Here is a 21,720-nt window from a genome sequence, read left to right as displayed (position 1 = left end):
AAAATAGGTCCTTCAAGATCTCTGTTGAGCTTAGCTTTCATTCTTCTTTGTGTTCCTCTGGTAACTACTGCAGTTTGCTATTCCTTTGACATAGTAATCGTTTAAAACAACTGTTTCTATTAACCGATGCAAATTTCCTTATGTTTAGGTACAAGCTATATACTATGTTCTTTGATAAACAGAGTATTATGTGAGATTCCGTAATAGACAATCGAAATACGCGCCTCCTGCTAACAGTTTGTCCACCGTTACGTTAAACACCTATAATTCACATGAAAGCTGCGACGTAATATGAGAAAATATTACATAAATGTTCATCACAATGAACGATAACGTCTGTTACAGAAAGATTATTTTCATATCAAGGGCCGGGCGGGATTAGCCGAGCGGTCTGAGGCGCTCCAGTCATGGACTGTGCGGCTGGTCCCGGCGGAGGTTCGAGTCCTCCCTCGGGCATGGGTGTGTGTGTTTGTCCTTAGGATAATTTAGGTTAAACAGTGTGTAAGTTTAGGGACTGATGACCTTAGCAGTTAAGTCCCATAAGATTTCACACACATTTGATTTTTGATCACATCAAGGCGATGTTACAACTTCATTGCACAACAGAAATAAAGGTCTCCTTGATCGAAACAACATAACTGAATCCCACTGCGACGCATAAGCTTGATATTTGGCTCAAAGATGGCTACAATCTTCATCTGTAATGGTGAAAAACCGGGGCGTCTTGAAATGTCAGCCTCAGGCTCGAGGACGTTTCAAACATCAACGTGGTGACACAAAAAACAACAACCACTAAGAAGTTCTTGTGGAGTGTAAGGTGAGTTAATGTTGTGACATTGTCACCAAATTGGATTAAAATTCGGTCGAACGCCACCGTAGACGTGCCACATGATGGGAAGGTAGTCATACCTTCTCTTACCTACAACACACCCCTTCTTTTAATGCATCTGATATGGAAATCAGGGCCGGTCGCGGTCTTCTAGCGGTTCTAGGCGCTCAGTCCGGAACAGCGAGACTGCTACGGTCGCAGGTTCGAATCCTGCCTCGGGCATGGATGTGTGTGATGTCCTTAGGTTAGTTAGGTTTAAGTAGTTCTAAGTTCTCGGGGACTGATGACCACAGATGTTAAGTCCCATAGTGCTCAGAGCCATTTGAACCATTTTTTTTATGGAAATCAGAACGACGACACCAAGCTTTGAAATTACGCATTTTTTTATGGGTTGCCGAAGAAAACAATTCAGACGCACTGCCTCTCCGAATCGACGCGGATAGGGCTCAGAGTGTGGTCAAAAGGGCGTCAATGAAATCAACCCCTTCCCTGGAGCGTTGATTCCCGCACATTTCGCGGTCGAATACGACATTTCTCAGTGCTATAAGCAACAGGGCGACGTTCTTGACACTCTTTCACGCTGCTGACACCGTCGGATGTTTCAACGCCTGTCTAAAGACATTGTTGGAATACACCCTCACTGAACATGATCGTACCCCTTTGTTGCAGCACGTCAGAAAGTTTTGCTTTTATAAATCATTCGACGGAATTTAAAAGTGATCTGAAGGAACAAAGTGTGTCAATGACTTCTCAGTCCTTCTGGTTCGTGCCCTCCTGTGGCGTGACCATGGGCGGTCCAACATTGACACACGCATGAATAGAATGGAAAAGAATGTTCTAAGACTACCCAGTTCAGGAATGCTCTCAATGGCGCCTATCCAAATTTATTGAGAATTTTCCAAATTTGTCTTTCCAGAGAACCTGCTCAGTAGTCATAGACGCCTGCAGGCAGACAACTGGCATCAGAGGGGTGTCACATGGTTGCCTGCCTACAGACACCAAGACTACTTCAAGACGTTCTCCCCATGGAGATACATTTCTAAAATTCTCACAAAGTAGGGAGGGTGCGACCGAAGAAGTTGCGAAAATGCAGGGGTGTTAGGGGGAGCCTTTGCCGCTGTATTCCCACATGTGTCAGGAGGGCGTGAACCAGGAGGCTGAAGTAGCGTTATCGTTCTTTGTTCCTTCACATCACGTTCAATCATCGAATGATTTTACCCCAAACTATACACGAGAGCAACAATACACGAGAGCAACAATTGCGGTCGCCATCACGTTGAATGGGGATGCAGTCCCATGAGGTCCATAGAGAGTGGTTGTTGCGTCCGAGGTTGTCAAGAATGTCTCCTGTAGCTTATCGCACCAAGAACTTTCGTTTTCGACCGTGAAATCTGCCGGAATCAACGCCACAAGGAAAGGGCTGGTTTCATTGTCGCCATTTATGCCACCCTCACAGTCTTTTCTGAGCGGCAGTTTTGTTCCCCCAGGCGCTCATAAGAAAACAGCGTGACCTCAGCGTTAGGTTTCATCGTTCTGACCTCCTTGAAGAGGCCACAAAAGAAGGGGAAAAATTTGGGTAAGGGTGGTCTGAGAACCTTCCCATCGTGTGACACACCCACAGCGGTGTTGGACAGAATTGTGGTGGAATGTGGTGTCATCGTGACACCATGAACCCACTTTACACGTCACATGGACTTCTGAGCTCTGGGTTTTTTTTTCTTTTTTTCACGTGTGTCGACACCTTTCTGTTTGAAGCGTCGTAGAGCCCATGGGTGACGTCTCGGGGCTGGACTCTTTTGCAAAAATGGTTCAAATGTCTCTGAGCACTATGGGACTTAACATCTGAGGTCATCAGTCCCCTAGAACTTAGAACTACTTAAACCTAACCAATCTAAGGACATCACACACATCCATGCCCGAAGCAGGATTCGAACCTGCTACCGTAGCAGTTCCGGACTGCAGCGCCTAGAACCGCTCGGCCACCGCGGCTGGCAGACTTTTGCATCATTACATAGGAAGGTTGTAGGCACCTTTGCGCCAAATTTCAAACTTCTGAGTCTTAATATAAGACAATTACGTGGTTTAGAAGAAGTGATGCTTTAATTCTGTCGCACGGTGTACATTGGACAATACAACAGTTTTTATCTAGTAGACACGAATAACTTTTATCGGAGGTTTTCATCTGAATTTTTGCTATCGTTTTCAGTTGAACAGGTTTCACCTAGTTGCATTTGACAATTTAAGCAGCTTCTATGTCTCTTATGCTTTTTGTACTCATATTTATCTATACACACAGCGAAAAAAATGGTTCAAATGGCTCTGAGCACTATGGGACTTAACATCTGAGTTCATCAGTCCCCTAGAACTACTTAAACCTAACGAACTAAGGACATCACACACATCCATGCCCGAGGCAGGATTCGAACCTGCGACCGTAGCAGTCGCGCAGTTCCAGACTGAAGCGCCTAGAACCGTATGGCCACCGCGGCCGGCCGACAGCGAATAAGATATGGCATATTACCTACTGAGAAGCATCTGTTTCAATGTATCACATATAAGAATGATAAGAATGTTGTGTTACAGTAAATTGTGTAATATTGACACACTGCCCACAGCTAATGTAAGACTCCAGGGAAGCAGGTCAGTTCAGGCTTGTCAAGTAAAGTTACATCAGGGGTTTCCCCGCTGATAACGACTCTCTCCGAGGCGTCGAGGAGATTAGCACATGCGATGGCCAAGCGACGGACCAGAGACACAATAGCATTGGCTCGTCGGAAAGGTGGAGCTGCTGGTGTATGGATCACTTGAGTGCTTCCCGTCTGAACTTACGCGGTAGGAATCGACGCTGTAACAAAACAGTGGATGGGCCAAGTCAGTGTAAATATATTTAATTTCTAGACAGCGTTTCTGCAGACTGTCAGTCACCAGCTGTGAGGGGACCTGCAATGGTCGATGAGCCTACGAGTCTGCATGGATCAGCAAGTTGCCACCTGTCGACTCTGTCACTGCTAGCTGTGGGCCATTTGTTCGCTCTCCGACGAATATTGTTGACTTAGTATCCTCTAATATTTGGGCCACCTGCGGGTCTATCTCAACCACTGTCGGCCTCCTGCCCTGGTGGTCTGCTCTTCGAGCCCGGGACTTTGCACCGGCTCAGACAACTTAGCTCGTGTGGGCAGACTCCTTGTTGCCTCCCCCCCTTTCTCGCGTGGGCTGACGCTGCTGCTGCTACCGTCAGTAGTTCAACCACACTGGGTCCACGACGTGGTTATCCGCTGCTCTCCGCATCCTGTCCTGTGCAGCCAGGCTGCCCTTCTGCTTTCTTGGCTGCCGCCCGCTACGGTGGTCAGCTACATTGCCGAATCGCTGCCGTCATCACTCGACCGACCGTGCGCCGCTGCAAACTGCTGGCTCACCTGCTGACCGTCGCACCACTTCGCAAGCAGCTCCCAGCTTATATTTTGGGACCATTGGCTTCTACGAGCATCGACTCGACTGTTGCAATCTGCTGAGCTATAAGTGAATGTTTTAACAGTGATGTCTTCATGTCGATCCAATGGTCGACTACCGGGCATCCGCTCACTGCTCTAACGCCGCCACCCCCACGGTGGGCAACGACTGGTCTGGCCCAGTGGCCTCTAAATGTCCGCTTCAACCATCGACCTTACAGGCCAGCCATCCCAGTCTCTGTAGGAGTCGATGAGATTACTGCAGTGTGATACTGCAGTAACCACATTGCCTCCTACAGTAACTGATAGAGGTGCGCGATAGTTATAGTTGACCCGACTCTGCACATGACAAGATAATTTCAGACCACCATTTTTACTGAATCACAATACGGAATGACATCATGCATAGTACCTCTTGTATCTCATTTTCGTTTGGTTTTCCTTTGTACAATTTTATCTTGTTTATTCGAAGTTTTCTGATGTGGGTATGTTCTCAAAGGAATAGATACAAATTAAATTGAAACCTTGGCTTGTGAAATAAAGAACTCAGAAATGACTTACTTAAAAATGCACTTACTGATTAACTCATAGTAACTTGAATACAATGCCAATATTGTGTATGAACGCCACTTAGGCCGAATGCCAGTTGTAGCTGCTCGTGTCACGTGTGGTACAATAATTGTTTTCCAAACAAATGCTTTCCCTGAAATAATTAAGTTATTTGGTATTTATTCCTTAAGTAGTTTTTCTTCAAGTTATAATATCTTATGTTTTCATATGATTACAGTTGGTAAAATTAATGGAATTTCTACATCGAAGATCTAGCTTTCAACTTTTACTTCCATTCTTTTCTCGGCGTTGACAAGTCAAGAACCGTGAGGAGAAACGATACGAATACTAAAAGGCACTGTCTGTGATCGGAAAAATGTCATAAAATGAAAGTTCTTCGTGAATCTAGACTCCTGTCTCCGACGTCGATGGTGAACGTTACACACTACTAACACTGGTGGCATTTGCGTTGTATATAGTCAACTATGTCGTTACTGAATACTCAAAGGACGCTGTGCACTCACATTGTAAAAAGGAAATCTCCAGTTGTGAAACAGTTGTTGCATTTCGTCTGCCTTCGTGACACATTTTCATATTCGATAACACCGACAGCTTGAGAATATTCCCATTAGCCTCTCACGTATAGCCCATTGTACAATATAACCAGGGCGTTCGGTGGGAGTGGACTCGGACATATTACAGTAAGAGTTGCTAATAACATCAGCATGTGACTGAACTGTCTGACGAAGGACGGCGCCCCTATAGCTACGAGATGTCAGATTACAGTTTTCGTTAATATGGACATTGCCTGACTGCCAGTGCTGATCCTTCTCTGCACTAACAATCTGCGATGAGGATGTTGGCATATTTCGCCTACCAACAGTGAGATATATCATCTTAGAAGTAGTCTCTACACGCAAATGTTTTGTTTTTATAACACTAAACTGCAAAATGTAGTAAAACGGTATAGGATCTTGTTATACCAAGGTGGTACGCAATTGAGGCCACAATTAGCAGAAAAATTGGCATCTTTTTGCTTCACAAAATAGTTTATACGTGGCACAAGCTGCTAACGTGAGCACATTTAATTTTTTAGTGAACACTAATATTAGATCATAAAGTATTAATTACAAGTGTCACCCAAATAAGTGAATGAGTACTCAGTTCCAAAATAATGTAAAGGTGCTAAGAACTGGAACAGTGTCACCTCCAAAGGCGTGTGGGTGTCAGCAGCAGGCACCAGGTTCGTGCAACCATGCTTAATGCTGCGCCACCCAAAATATGTCAAAGACTATGACCTGCCAAACATTAAGGCATGGTGATTCCAATTAAAGGGCAATGAACTTCAAAACCTTAAAGGCGCCATAATTCAGATTAAATATCAAAGGCGCAATTGAGCGTTAACATGGAAAATTTATTTTAAAGGTACCATTAATAATTCAAAGTAACTAAAGAACTCTTCTAAAAGCCCCAAGGACCAACCTGACTCCAAGAGACTTCCACTGACACTGGTTAAATCAACGTGCTTGCTTTATCGAGCGAGGTGGAGCAGTGGTTAGGACACTGAAAGCGCATTCGTGAGGACTACGGTTCAAACCTGCGTCCGGCCATCCTGATTTAGGTTTTCCATGATTTCCCTAAATCGCTACAGGCAAATACCGGCATGATTCGTTTGGAAGGGCACGGACGACTTCCTTCCTCATCCTTCCCTAATCCTACCGGACCGATGACCTCGGTGTTTGGTCCCGTCCCTCAAATCAACCAACTAGCAATGCTTGCTTTATACAACATCCTTAGACAGTAACTGACGAACTCCAAGGCCTCGCCCTGAGAATTTATCATGAAAGCAGTGTTTTCCTTTCGACATCGGGTCCAACAGGAGATCCCTCTAATTTTTACATAAAAACACTCATTTTTTTGAGCTCTAAAACAGAAACACAACAGTGTTGTAGCATATACAATTACTACAAAACAATGACAAATCATATGGAATACGGAACATTTGGCATCGCTTAATCGAGTGAATCGAAATAGTGCGAAAATTTTTGGTTTTTAAATACAACTGTTTAAAGAGTGAGTAATGTTTGATCATTCAGTTTTCATTGCTTTGAAATATCGGGTGATCAAAGAGTCAGTATAAGTTTGAAAACTTAGTAAACCACGGAATAATGTAGATAGAGGTAAAAATTGACACACATGCTTGGAATGACATGGAGTTTTATTAGAACAAAAAAAACTAAGGTCACAAAATGTCCGACAGATGGCGCTGGACAGCAAAACGTCAGTGACTGCGCATGACAATCGTGTATAAAAGGAGCTGTAATGAGAGAGAGAATCCATCATCAGAGGGTTGGATCCCCTCATTCGAAGGCGTCCGATTGCAAAGCCTGGGCTACTCTCAGGTTGGAATCTCCGCTTTCGAAGATTGTGTCCGTCTGTCTGTCTGTCTGCCCGTCTGCCCGCCGCTTACTGCTGTAGCTGTTCGTTCGTTCGTTCGTTCGTCCGTCCGCCTGCCTGCTCGCTGTCCGTCTCCGCCGCTACCGCTACCGCTGCTGCCTGCTGTCCGTCCGTCCATCTGTTCGCCGCCGCCGCCGCCGCCGCCGTCGCCGTCGCCGTCGCCGCCAGCCGGTGCTCGCCGCCGCCGCCGCCGCCGCCGCCGCAGCCAGCCGGTGCTCGCCGCCGCCGCCGCAGCCTGGTCGCCGCCGCCGTCCGACCCTGGTCTTCGGCCGTCCTCGTCTTCCTCCGTCTTTGTCTTCGTCTGCCCCGGTTTGTGTCCTTTCCCTTTCGTTCTGTGCGTTATTGTTTCTCCCTGTCGTCATGTCCGCCCCCGCCACCACCGCCACCACTACCACCACCGCCATACTTTACACTTCCCCTTCCGCCGCCTCCACCACTATAACGTGGTGTGCCCAACCCCACCCCCCTCCTTCCATCCCACCTCTTCTCACTCTCCCTTCGCCCTAGCTCTTTGTCGCCCCCTCTCCAGCTTCTTCCTCCCGCTCCTCTCGATCTGATCCTTTCCCCCCACTCCCCCAGCCTGTCACTGCAGCTCCGGCTAGGGTGGTGGCCCGTCGGGCCACTGTCCATGCCCAGCTCTCCCCGTCGCTTTCGCCATCACCGCCGCCACCGCCACCGTCATCGTCATCGTCGCTGTCGCCTTCGCCTTCACCGTCACCGTCACCATCTCCGGCGCCGACTCCAGCCCCGGGACCTGCCACACCCCACCACATTCCAGTTGTTCCCATCCCCCACACCTCCTCCGCCGCCGTCAAGTGCCCCAGTGGCACCCCTGCCTCGTCTGCTCCAAAAAAGGCTCCGCCTCGTCCCCCTTCCCCCACCCCTGATGCCATGGATGTCTCCCCGCCCGTCCCTGCCCCTCCTCCTCCTCCTCCTCTACCCCCTCCTCCTACCGCTACCTCCTCTCCCATCCAGATCCCTCCCTCCTTGAAGCCCGGAACCTCACCCTTTTCCTTCGCCAGAATTGTCCTGGTGCCCCCATCTCCCTCCTCACTCCTCGCCGTGATTCGGTACTCATCTTCTCCCCCAGCCCTACCCTCCACACAGACCTCCTTTCCCACATCCCTGTCACCCGCTTTGGCCCTCATGCCTCTCTCACCCCTGCTCCCTCGCCACCTCCCTCCCGCCAACCCCAACCTCCGCGTCGCCCGCCGACCCTCACTGCTGTGATCACTCGGCTCAGTCCAGTGATCACGGAGGAGGAGGTGTTGGCGGAGCTTCAGGCCCATCCCCATCTGGAGGAGCATGCGGTTCGCCGGATCCATAACGCTGCCGGCCCCACCCGCCTTATGCGGGATTTTTCTGAGCACGCCCCCTCCATAGAACGTCTCCTGAAGGAGGGTGCCCTCCTTTTTAACCAGCGTTATAAGGTTGACCCCTCCCGTTCCCCTCCTCAATCCCTGCGCTGCCAGAGGTGTCTGTGCTATAACGCGCACCCCACAGCTGAGTGCCATGAGGCCCCCACCTGCCTGCATTGTAAGCAAGCGCACTTCCTCAGGCAGTGCCCTAACCTCCAATCCCCTCCTTCCTGCAATACCTGCAATCTCCCCCATCCCACCTACTCCCAAAAGTGTAAAGCCCGACCCCCTCCGACCACTCCTGAACTCACCGTCCCTGTCTGTCCCCTGGACGCCCCCACCCCTCCTGGCAATTCCCTTCGTCCCCCCCCCCCACCGCTGAGGACATCATCAGGTTCATCACCATCATCCTTCAAAATGTTCATCCCTTCCAGCGCCCCCACACCCTGCAGCAGATCTCCCTTGCCGCCCGTTCCATATTCCAACTCAAGATGTACGCCACCTACTCCAACAACCAGGCCCATTTCACCTTCTCCCATCTTGACACCCTCGTCTAAATCCCTGTCATGGTGTGACAGCAACATATCCTTTTCAACAATATCCGCTCCCTCTCCGCCAACAAGAACCTCTTCCTGCACACCCTTGCCACCCACCGTGTGGATGCCTTCCTCCTCAATGAAACCTTCCTCCAACCCCACCACTCCATCCACACCTCACCCTATCTCCTCCATCGCTCCGATAACCCACTCCCAATTGCGCGTGGTGGAGTTGCCATTGGTCACCACCGCCAGATCCCCGTTTGGCTCCAACCTCTCCTTCCCGACCCCACCGAACACCTGATCCTTAGTCTCTTCTTCCCCGGCCTTACCGTTACCTGCACCACCATCTATGTCCGCCCTAACGCCCCTATTCCCTTCGACTTCCTCTCCCACACTGACCGTACCTTCTCCTCCTACGTGATCGCCGCGGACCTCAACATCCATAGTCGTTCTGCCGCCCAGTTACGGCGGTGGCATCGGTTCCTCTCCTCCCTTCAAGGCGACCTCATCCCCATTCCCCAGCACACCCGTCCCGAATCCAACTCCACTCCTGATGTTATCCTCTCCTCCCCCAACCTCCTTGGCCACATAATGGTGGATGTCCTGGAGCCTATTGGTAGCGACCATCTCCCTGTCCTCCTCACCATTTCAGACGGTCGTCGCCCTCGCCCCGACCCTCATACTGACTCTCCCCCTAAGTATGTCCACGACTATTCCCGTGCCGACTGGAATGCCTACCGGGATACCCTTTCCACCCAGGTCGATAGCCACCCCTTCACCTACCACCACCCTGACGATGTCACCCATGCCGCCTCCTTTCTCCAGCAGACCTTGTCTGAAGCCGTGGAGGCCCACGTCCCTACTGTCGCCATCCACCCCCACCGTCCTACCTTACCCCCACAGGCCGTTCTCCTCCTCCGTGAATCCCGTCGTCTCTACCGTGCCTTCCTCCGCACGCGTGACCCGGACACACTACGATGCCACCGGCAACTCCAGCGACACATTCGTAATTTGCTCGCGGCTAAGAAACGCCGGGACTGGCGACAGACATGCATCCGTTTAAATGCTACCCTACGAATCAACTCGTCCAAGTTCTGGTTGGCCTTCTGTCACCTTACCGGAACTAAACCCTCCCCCTATTATCCTCTTCTCCATGATGATCACCCTTTCCCTGACACCCTTAGTAAGGCCAATCACTTTGCCTCCTACCTCTCCGATGTATTTTCCATCCCCGATGATCCCCAGTTCGATTACTCCCTCTTCCCGGATGTCCGCGATCGAACTGACACCTCCGTCCCTCCCCTCGCTCCTGGTTTCCAGTACTTGGACAACATTGCACACACGGAACTCAATTCCCCTATCACTACACAGGATCTCATTGCTACACTCCGCTCAAAACGCAACACCGCTCCTGGTCACGATCGTGTCACCTACCGTCACCTTCGTGAAGCTCCTGTCTCTTTCCTCTCCACCCTGGCCAGGCTCTACAATGTAGTCCTGTCCACCGGTTACTACCCCGACCTGTGGAAAACCTCCCGTATCCTCCTGGCAAACAGCCGTCCGCCGTCTCCTCCTACCATCCCATCAACCTTACCTCGGTCTTCAGCAAGGTCCTGGAATCTATCCTCACCCGACGCATCCACCAGCATCTCTGCCAGCACCGCCTCCTTCCCCGATGATCCCCAGTTCGATTACTCCCTCTTCCCGGATGTCCGTGATCGAACTGACACCTCCGTCCCTCCCCTCGCTCCTGGTTTCCAGTACTTGGACAACATTGCACACACGGAACTCAATTCCCCTATCACTACACAGGATCTCATTGCTACACTCCGCTCAAAACGCAACACCGCTCCTGGTCACGATCGTGTCACCTACCGTCACCTTCGTGAAGCTCCTGTCTCTTTCCTCTCCACCCTGGCCAGGCTCTACAATGTAGTCCTGTCCACCGGTTACTACCCCGACCTGTGGAAAACCTCCCGTATCCTCATGTTCCTTAAACCTGGCAAACAGCCGTCTGCCGTCTCCTCCTACCATCCCATCAGCCTTACCTCGGTCTTCAGCAAGGTCCTGGAATCTATCCTCACCCGACGCATCCACCAGCATCTCTGCCGGCACCGCCTCCTTCCCGTTACCCAGTGTGGCTTTCGGCCGTCCTTCTCTTCCGACGACCTTCTCCTTCACCTCACTCATCTCCTTTCCGAACAGCTTAATTCCCGTCGCTCCGCAATCTTCCTCTCCCTGGACCTCGAACGTGCATATGACCGCGTATGGCATTCCGGTCTCCTCTTCAAGCTCCAAACCTTCGCCCTTCCCATTAACTACGTCCGTCTGATTGGCTCCTTTCTCTCCCGCCGTCCTTCCTATGTCACCATCCATAACACAGATTCCTACACCTTTTCCCCCCCTGCCGGTGTGCCCCAAGGCTCCGTCCTCTCCCCCCTTCTGTACCTTTTGTACATGGCGGGCATGCCGCCGCCGTCAGCCCCCGCCACCTTCTCCAGTTTGCCGATGACACCGCCTTCCTTGCCCTTGCCCCCACCCTACAGCGCTCCCAACACCTTCTCCAATCCCATCTTGACCGGTTCACCGCTTGGTGCAACCAGTGGTTGCTCAAGATCAATCCCTCCAAAACCCAGGCGATCAATTTAGGCAAAACCACCCTTTCCTTCCACCTCCTTGATTTCTATCTCACCATCTATAACCGTCCTATCGCCCTCACTCCCACCCTTAAGTACCTTGGCGTCACCCTCGACCGTCGCCTCTCCTGGACTCCCCACCTCCGGACAATCCAAGCCAAGGCACGCTCCCGCCTCAGTCTCCTCAATCTCCTCTCTGGCCGTACGTGGGGTCTGGACCCCTCCACCATCCTCCACACCTATAAGTCCCTCATCCGCCCTATCCTTTGTTATGCCCATCCGGCTTGGATCTCCGCCCCCCCTACCTTTTATAAATCCCTCCAAATCCTTGAACGTCATGCTCTCCGCCTCGCCTATCGCATCTGTCTCCCCTCCCCCACGCGGATCCTGTACAATCTCATCCCCTTCCCCCACTTCCTCCTTTTCCTTGAAAGGATACGGATCCTGTACACCTCCCGCAAACTCGATCCTCCTCACCCGGTCGTCTCCCCGATCCTCTCCCACCCCCACCCGCTGCCGCGCCTGTATTCGCACGTCCCACCCGGTCTCCATCTCTCCACCCTCCTTACCCTCTCCCAAGGTGGCTTCCGCCAGCTCCCCCTCCCTGATGATGTCCTCCTCCCCTCCATCTACCCCTCCTATCAACTTTGACCCTGCCCCACCCCCCACTTCCGGTGTCCTTTCCTTTGGGCACCCTCCCTCCCTTCTCTTCCCTTCCCTTCTCTTTCCTTTTCCCATGTCCCCTCCCTCCACCCCTCTTCACCCGGGTTTCCCCTCCCCCTTCCTCCCTCCCCCCTTTCTCCCCTGCCCGTGGCATCTCTGCTCTCCCCTTTCGCTCTCCCACTCCCCTTCCTCCTCCTCCTCTCTTGGCAGGACCCCGGACTCGCACACGCATAGTGAACATTCGCGCGCCGGAGTTCATCGACATCAGTATCTCGTGTGTGTGCTTCGTTTTGTGTTTCGTGCAGTTACGACTCCAGTGTTCACATGTGCCATCGCCGTTCTCCGTGTTTTGTGCGCCGTGTCCACAAGTGTTAGTGTTTTTATCGTCCAACGTGAACGGCTTCATATTTATTGTTTTTTTGTATCTCCATTTTTTGCCTGCCGTTTTTTGTATTGTCTGTATCACCTCTGTCATGTTATTGTTCCACTTAAGGCTGAAGAGCAGCGTAATGTGCTGCTGCCAGCCCGCCTGTATAGGTGATTAAAATTACAATAAAGGAAAAAAAAAGAGAGAGAGAGAATCAGATGCGCCAGCAGTCGCAGCTTTTTGACGTTACCTGAAAAGGCGCTTTTAATGAAGTTGTATTATCAGAATGGGGAATGTGCTAGTTCAGCGTTACGATCCTATCACCATAGGAAGGGGAATCGAACGGGTAAAGGTCCGTTGACAAATGCAGTGTGGCGAGAATGATTTCGAAGTTCGAAGCCACGGGTTGTTTAGACGATAGACCCTGTAGTGGCTGGCCGAGCACAAGGCGTAGTGCTGCTGTGACAGTTCAGGAAGTAATGGAGACTGTAGCGGGTTCGTCTGTGCACGGGGAAATCAGCGCTCGTGCAGTCGCACGTCGCACCGGCATTCCATACACTACTGTTTGGTTGGCACTTAGACGTACCCTCCATCGGCATCATGAACCGTTACCTGGCGATTTAGTGAAGCGGAGGGCATTTACGGTGGGGGCGTTTCAAAAGATGGCGGAAGATGACAATTTGTTGAGTAACGTGTTGTGGACCGACGAAGCTCATTTCACACTCCGAGGGTCTGTCAACGCCCACAACTGCAGAATTTGGGCTACCGAAAATCCTAGAACTGTCGTGGAAACTCCATTGCACGACGAGAAAGTCACGGTATGGGTTGGATTTACCACATCTACCGTTATCGGGCCTTTTTTCTTCGAGGAAATGTGTGATTCTGGCTTTGTAACTGCTACCGCTACGGATGAGAGGTACGCCCATATGTTACAGAATCGCATCATCGCCAGCCTGGCTGATAACCACCTGCTGGAACGTACGATGTTTATGCAGGATGGCGCTCCCCCCATATTGCTACACGCGTAAAAGATCTCTTGCGCGCGTCGTTTGGTGATGATCGTGTGCTCAGCTGCCACTTTCGTCATGCTTGGCCTCCCAGGTCCCCAGACCTCAGTCCGTGCGATTATTGGCTTTGGGGTTACCTGAAGTCGCAAGTGCATCGTGATCGACCGACATCTCTAGGGATTCTGAAACACAACATCTGACGCCAATGCCTCACCATAACTCCGTACATGCTATACAGTGCCGTTCACAACATTATTCCCCGGCTACAGCTATTGCTGAGGAATGATGGTGGACATATTGAGCATTTCCTGTAAAGAACGTCATTTGCTTTGTCTTACTTTGTTATGCTAATTATTGCTGTTCTGATCAGATGAAGCGCCATCTGTCGGTCATTATTTGAACTTTTGTATTTTTTTGGTTCTTATAAAACCCCATGTCATTCCAAGCATGTGTGTCAATTTGTACCGCTCTATCTACATTATTCCGTGATATATTCAGTTTTCAAATTTGTACTGACTTTTTGATCACCCTGTATTTGACTATCATAGAATAGTGGATTACCATAGAAATTGGGAAAATCTAAGAGCACTATTTTAATTTAAAAAAAGCCTCTATTTGAAAACCAGTAGTACACACGTAACACAAGAATCGATACCGCATTGCAGAACGAATAATGTAACTTTTATCGTGTGGAGTGGCCTATTAAACGGTACGAGTATACGCTCAATGTTTAATATTTGGCCCCACCTGGTGTGTGCCGTAGTTCCTCGGTGTCGTAATCGCCTCGGACATCAGTTTTATTGCAGAACTGTAACATTCCCAGTTTGGAAGTGTGGTAGCAATGAAGTAGAGTGCTCCATTCGCTTCAAAAGGTTAAAAAAAACGAAGGAGGCACAACAAACCTGCGATATCATGTAAAGGGAAAACATCCTCAATGTTTCTTACAAGTACAGGAAAATTTGATCGATATACCTATAATTTTATTGTCGTACTATGGATTTTGGATAATTACTGAACTCTCAATTTTGTGGTTGCTTCACAGTGGATAATCGATACCATCCAAAAGTGACGATGCGGGAAAGTCATGTTGTGACATTTCACTGTAGCTATCGCTACTGCCGTCTCTTTCACATTCGCAATCTTTTCTGAAGACTGACACATATTTGTCAACGGACTTGCCGCATTGGTAACACCGGCCACCGTCAGGTCACCGAAGTTACGCACTGTCGGGCTCGGCTGGCTCTTGGATGGGAACCGTCAGGGTCTGCCGAGTGCTGGTGGCAGCTGGGGTGCACGCAGCCCTTGTGATACCAACTGAGGAGCTATTTGGTTGAGAAGTAGCGGCACCGGTCACGAAAACTGATAATGGCCGGGGGGGAACGGCGAGCTGACCACATGCTTCTCCGTATCTGCATACGGTAACGCTTAAAGCCTGAGGATGACACGACGGCTGGTCGGTGCTGTTGGGCCTTCGAAGCCTGTTCGGACGGTGTTTGCTTGTATTTTACGAGACGGATTTCTTCCGCAACCTCAACCGCATATCGATTCCTTCACCTTCATTAGAATTTTTCAATGTTCGTTCAAAAGCTATGTTTATTACAGTACCAAATCGGTTATTAGGGAACAGCTTATTTTGAAAGATTTTGATAGTTCAAGCTGAAGACGAAAAGAGCCGTAACCGAAAACCGGTTGATTGAGCAATAACCGCCGTAGCTAAGGGGAGTGTACGTCGCCATCGCCGCCGAGTATTGCAGCGGGCTGTGGTGCGTCCCGCAGGTGCCGCCGGCGCTGTTTCGCTTTCAGCGGCCCAGCTGGACTACCAGCGCGTCACAGAAGGCGAAAGTGGCTGTGGCTGGCTGCCCCTCCGGCTGGCAGCGGCGCTAACCTACTGCGGCAACAGCCCGCGGCCACGGCCACTGCCACGCCACGGAAACTCAAGGTCCTGCAGCGCTGACCCGCACTGACTCCACGCGTCATGATTTGTCCAGCCACCGATCGAACCCAGAGTATCTGGTATGGATGGCGGTTATCGCTGAATCGACCGGTTTTCTGTTATATCGTTTATTCACACTATTTTAACCTAGCTATTAAAACCGCTCAAAATAACCAGTTTGTGAAATAACCGATTTTTTGTTTTTTGTTCCTATTACTTCCTGTAATAAATGTAGAAAATCGAACATACACTCGTGGAAATGGAAAAAAGAACACATTGACACCGGTGTGTCAGACCCACCATACTTGCTCCGGACACTGCGAGAGGGCTGTACAAGCAATGATCACACGCACGACACAGCGGACACACCAGGAACCGCGGTGTTGGCCGTCGAATGGCGCTAGCTGCGCAGCATTTGTGCTCCGCCGCCGTCAGTGTCAGCCAGTTTGCCGTGGCATACGGAGCTCCATCGCAGTCTTTAACACTGGTAGCATGCCGCGACAGCGTGGACGTCAACCGTATGTGCAGTTGACGGACTTTGAGCGAGGGCGTATAGTGGGCATGCGGGAGGCCGGGTGGACGTACCGCCGAATTGCTCAACACGTGGGGCGTGAGGTCTCCACAGTACATCGATGTTGTCGCCAGTGGTCGGCGGAAGGTGCACATGCCCGTCGACCTGGGACCGGACCGCAGCGACGCACGGATGCACGCCAAGACCGTAGGATCCTACGCAGTGCCGTAGGGGACCGCACCGCCACTTCCCAGCAAATTAGGGACACTGTTGCTCCTGGGGTATCGGCGAGGACCATTCGCAACCGTCTCCATGAAGCTGGGCTACGGTCCCGCACACCGTTAGGCCGTCATCCGCTCACGCCCCAACATCGTGCAGCCCGCCTCCAGTGGTGTCGCGACAGGCGTGAATGGAGGGACGAATGGAGACGTGTCGTCTTCAGCGATGAGAGTCGCTTCTGTCTTGGTGCCAATGATGGTCGTATGCGTGTTTGGCGCCGTGCAGGTGAGCGCCACAATCAGGACTGCATACGACCGAGGCACACAGGGCCAACACCCGGCATCATGGTGTGGGGAGCGATCTCCTACACTGGCCGTACACCACTGGTGATCGTCGAGGGGACACCGAATAGTGCACGGTACATCCAAACCGTCATCGAACCCATCGTTCTACCATTCCTAGACCGGCAAGGGAACTTGCTGTTCCAACAGGACAATGCACGTCCGCATGTATCCCGTGCCACCCAACGTGCTCTAGAAGGTGTAAGTCAACTACCCTGGCCAGCAAGATCTCCGGATCTGTCCCCCATTGAGCATGTTTGGGACTGGATGAAGCGTCGTCTCACGCGGTCTGCACGTCCAGCACGAACGCTGGTCCAACTGAGGCGGCAGGTGGAAATGGCATGGCAAGCCGTTCCACAGGACTACATCCAGCATCTCTACGATCGTCTCCATGGGAGAATAGCAGCCTGCATTGCTGCGAAAGGTGGATATACACTGTACTAGTGCCGACATTGTGCATGCTCTGTTGCCTGTGTCTATGTGCCTGTGGTTCTGTCAGTGTGATCATGTGATGTATCTGACCCCAGGAATGTGTCAATAAAGTTTCCCCTTCCTGGGACAATGAATTCACAGTGTTCTTATTTCAATTTCCAGGAGTGTATATTGAAAAATTTTCAATCCCTGTTTCAAGATACATAGAATTATATTATTAAATTAAATATGCAAATGAAAGGAAGAATTGGCGTTATTGGTCAAAAATGTTCAACTGTGTGTGAAATCTTATGGGACTTACCTGCTAAGGTCATCAGCCCCTAAGCTTACACACTACTTAACCTAAATTATCCTATGGACAAACACACACACCAATGCCAGAGGGGGCCTTATTGCCTCAGCATGAGATTGATGACATCATTCACAGCACGCTCCGTCGTTTTCGGGCCTGTATTGCTGCCAGAGGCGGTCGCACTCATACTGAGCACATTAAGAAGTTGTCAGAATGTGTATGCAAATTCGTTAAGTTGGAAAAAAGGAAGAATATATTTGTCTACAGTTATGCATGTGGCAGTTATTTATGCTCCGTATTCTTCACATTTTTTCTACAAATCAGCGCCATAACAAACACAAAACCAACGATGAACAAGTGAGCAACGACAGTAACACGACACCTCCCATTCAGTACGTTGTCAGAAGTGTCTGTGCAGATCACATTGCGCCACATTTTATGTAAGTGCATGTGAGGTGAAGTAGTGAGCGGAAATTTGTGGTAAACTCAGTGAAAGCAATGCACTAAACAGCAACTGATTGAAACACCAACCAGGGACACGAAACAGGACGTAAAATGTAAGTACAGAAACGTACATAACCTCTACCCTCGAAACAGCTCTCCACAAATACGCAATAATTTTCTTCATGGGTAGGTTGCAGATGACATGCTGTCAAAAAATCGACGAAAATAAGCACTAAAATCGATGTATAATATTACAGCTCAGCTAGCGATGTAATTTTAAGGTGAGTGTCCAAACAAAACGAAGCAAATTTCAAATATGGTATTTTTTAGGCCTAGAACAGTTAAATTATTACAAATGTGAAATTGTACTTTACAGAAAATAAAAATTTGACCCACAGAAGATGACACATTGGAGTCGAAACTTGTGTAGGTAAGTATAAAAATAAACTAATTGTGTTTGCATAACGCTGATTTTCAAAAACCACCCACTTTCTACATGACTATCATCTGTTTATATTGTTTCGTGGCAAAACAAACGCAGCCTTTTAAAATATTCGTTTGTTCCTTTCATTTTAACCATAAGCGTATAAAGGTAGAAGGAAAAACGTTTAAAACTACTCATCACTCAACCTTAGCATCACAACAAAAAGAAATACGTAGTCATCCCTGAAAGTTCTAGACCTCCTATCCAGTTACGTAAAGAGTTTAATAGATACCGCAACAAAATTAACTATCAACAAAAACTGGAATATGTACTTAATTCATATTCTCCTGTAGAACTTGAAGATGAAACGAAATATTCCATTAACCTATCTCAATTATAACAGAAAAAAGAAAGGCAGCTCCAAATCAGTATTAGCATTACACAGGTCGAAAATGATAATTTTCCACGATTTCCAAGCAGAAATATGGGAATGGTTAGTGAAACATGCTATAATATGAATTAGTCTCTACACCAGTTAAATAAAATTTGCTTCAATGTGCGTACTGGAGTAGCATTTTATCCCTTAATGCCCGGTTTCTTCAAATCTCAATTCAGTTACCTCTGTAATTTTTGATGAATTTGTAGATATTGTTGGTGTAACATTAAGTTGCTTTTTTTGCGTTAAACATGTTTTCAGTTCGTGTTATTGTTTTTGTTGAACTTTTATGTTCGATGCTCTAGTAAACCGCAGTAAAAGAAATACACGTTGTGCAGGAAGAATCTAACTTGGAGCAAGGAGGATCATGTACATGAGCAAGGTCAGGTGCGGTGTTTACTTTTCTTTCGCCCAGTGAAGGGGCAGCTAATCAGTGAGAGAACGCATAGAGTTGCAACCGAAAATGAATGCTTTTGGATTCCTCTCGAGATATTCACTTTTACATCTCTTTATGTATACGTACTGTGAACCTAATGGACCTCGAGTTTCTCTGAGCACCATCTTCCTCATACTATATACCATCAGTCTTTATGTGGTGTCTAGGAATTCTGTGTACGCGGTTCGTTAGACAAGCATTCAAACAAACTTTATTAATGTGTTTTATTACAAAGAGAAAATATGCAATACTTAGCTTCTACAACTACACAGATGTGTTGCAAGCAAAGGGCGACACACAAAATAAGCAATCTTCTTCAGTATAGACAGTTCCAAGTCTGCGCTACATATAACGTACAGGCGAAGTAACTAGAGTTGACGCCGCTGTTGAAGTCTCTCATCTTGGAGCTGCTATTTAACTGGCCGTCTCTAGTAGGTGGCGGCGCTTACGTCCTCTTCACACAGGGACCGCTGCGGTCGCGTTGTCGCCCTGGAGAGTGGCTGGTCAGTGCGCGATTGGCGGACGTCTTCTCACAGCCATCTCTTCTCTCTCGCTCCCGTCTGGCGTGCCGGCGCTTGACTTTACGCCTGAACCGTGCTGGCCCCGGATTATGCTTCGGTTAAAACATTGACTGTTATTCTGTGTTTGGTTTCCCGCGGTTATTGCGGTTATACCGTGGTTCTTCCTCTTTCTACGTTTGGCAGGAAGGGTTTGTATCGATATTCGCACCTTATACTATCATTGGTCTGGTGCTAATAGTTTCTGCCTAGCCAGTGTGCGGCAGTCGGTCGGTTGGTGTGTATCAGCCAGTATATCTCCGCACGGCACAGTGGGCCGGGCCCACTGGCGGTCTCTACGCAGTGTCGGAGTGTGTAGGAGCTGTTCCGATTGCTACGAGTTACGTGGCTACCGACCCAGGACATCAACGTTGAGTGGTGATTTAATTACCGAAGCCAGTCTCTTCACATTGAAAGGCCTCTGTTGGGTTCCTTTCATGTTAATTTCTTAATACTGTTGTCATTTACGGCATACATTCCACTTATAAATTTACTGTGGTGTTTCTATCTGGGAGGAGACTGAGCAGTGGAACGTGTTACTTTTACACATAAACAAGAACGATCTGTCGCACTACTACACTTTAAAACACAGTTTATATGTAATTCATGTCACACAGTCTCATACAGAACCTACATCCGCATTCTTTTATATGTATCTGATAAGATACTGTCATCCCCCTTCCCTTCTGTGTGATAGGATGAATGAGCAAATGTGTTTCTAGTTGCATGCTTGATGGTAGCAGACAATTATCTGCTAGAGAACAGTAGGACCAATGTCAGAACAGGTAGCTACGCTTTCTAAAAGCAAAGAGGTTTCTATTCTTAGTATGGTCCTGCCCGTCCCTTGTCATGTTAGTATAGGAAGCTGCCTCTCTGGTCACTTCCGTTTGTATCTGTGAAGCACCCTCGGTAGGGGCCCACGGGAGTCTGTCCGTGGCAAACGTCTGAAGTGGTAAGATCTCCGGCTAAGCGTGTCTCTGCTAAGTCTGTAGGACAATGGATTTCTTAAGTTCAGCCTAACTGAAAATTTATTCATCTTTATTTCAGTTAGGTAGCAAACAATGATCACTGTGTCGTTATACTGAAACTACAATTAATTATGTGATTGTTACCCTTAAGGGGTTCTTCACTATAAATATGCCCCATGCGAAGGCTAATCGATCACAGTCCAATGAGAATGAATAGCTATCTGACTGATAAACGAAGCAATGCCACAGGAATGAATTTACGAAGCAAAATATCACAAATATAATACATCACACAAAAACAAACATTGGTAACTAAAACAGCTATGAAAGTTCAATAGTCAACGTCCAAAAAAACACCAATAAATAAAACACCTGCAAACTACAAAAGTCAAAGTCTAAAAAAACAATAAATAGCACACTTGCAAAATACAAGAGTCAGTCTAATAAAAAAACACCAATAAATCTAACCCCTGCAAAATACACGAGTCAAAGTTTCTCTGAAAGAAACACACGTATATGCATTGGACTAAGAACCGTATAATCACTGTTCACTGGCACACTCTGTAGTTACACTGTTCCGAGGCACAATGTAGTGGGGGAAGGGGGGGGAGGGAGGGGGGGGGCTCGTCGCTGCAATTGTTAGTAGGGATTTTTGTCCATCTGTTGTGGTGCAATCCCGCCGTCTCTGCCCTCTCTGCCCTCTCATGAAGTTTCTCTTAGTGGCCTGTGTCACGTACATCTCGATTTGGTTCCATGTATGTGTTGTCAAATTCGTGCGGTATCCCCGTTTGACTCGCCAGGTTGATATTCCTGGGCAAGGATGACACTTAATGGCTCTTCTTTGTGCCACCCTTAACGATCAGAGAACCTTGA

This window comes from Schistocerca serialis, chromosome 1 (assembly GCF_023864345.2).
Source record: "Schistocerca serialis cubense isolate TAMUIC-IGC-003099 chromosome 1, iqSchSeri2.2, whole genome shotgun sequence".
Taxonomy (NCBI): Eukaryota; Metazoa; Arthropoda; class Insecta; order Orthoptera; family Acrididae; genus Schistocerca; species Schistocerca serialis.
The sequence above is the reverse complement of the archived record's forward strand: the minus strand, read 5'-3'. Positions refer to the sequence as shown.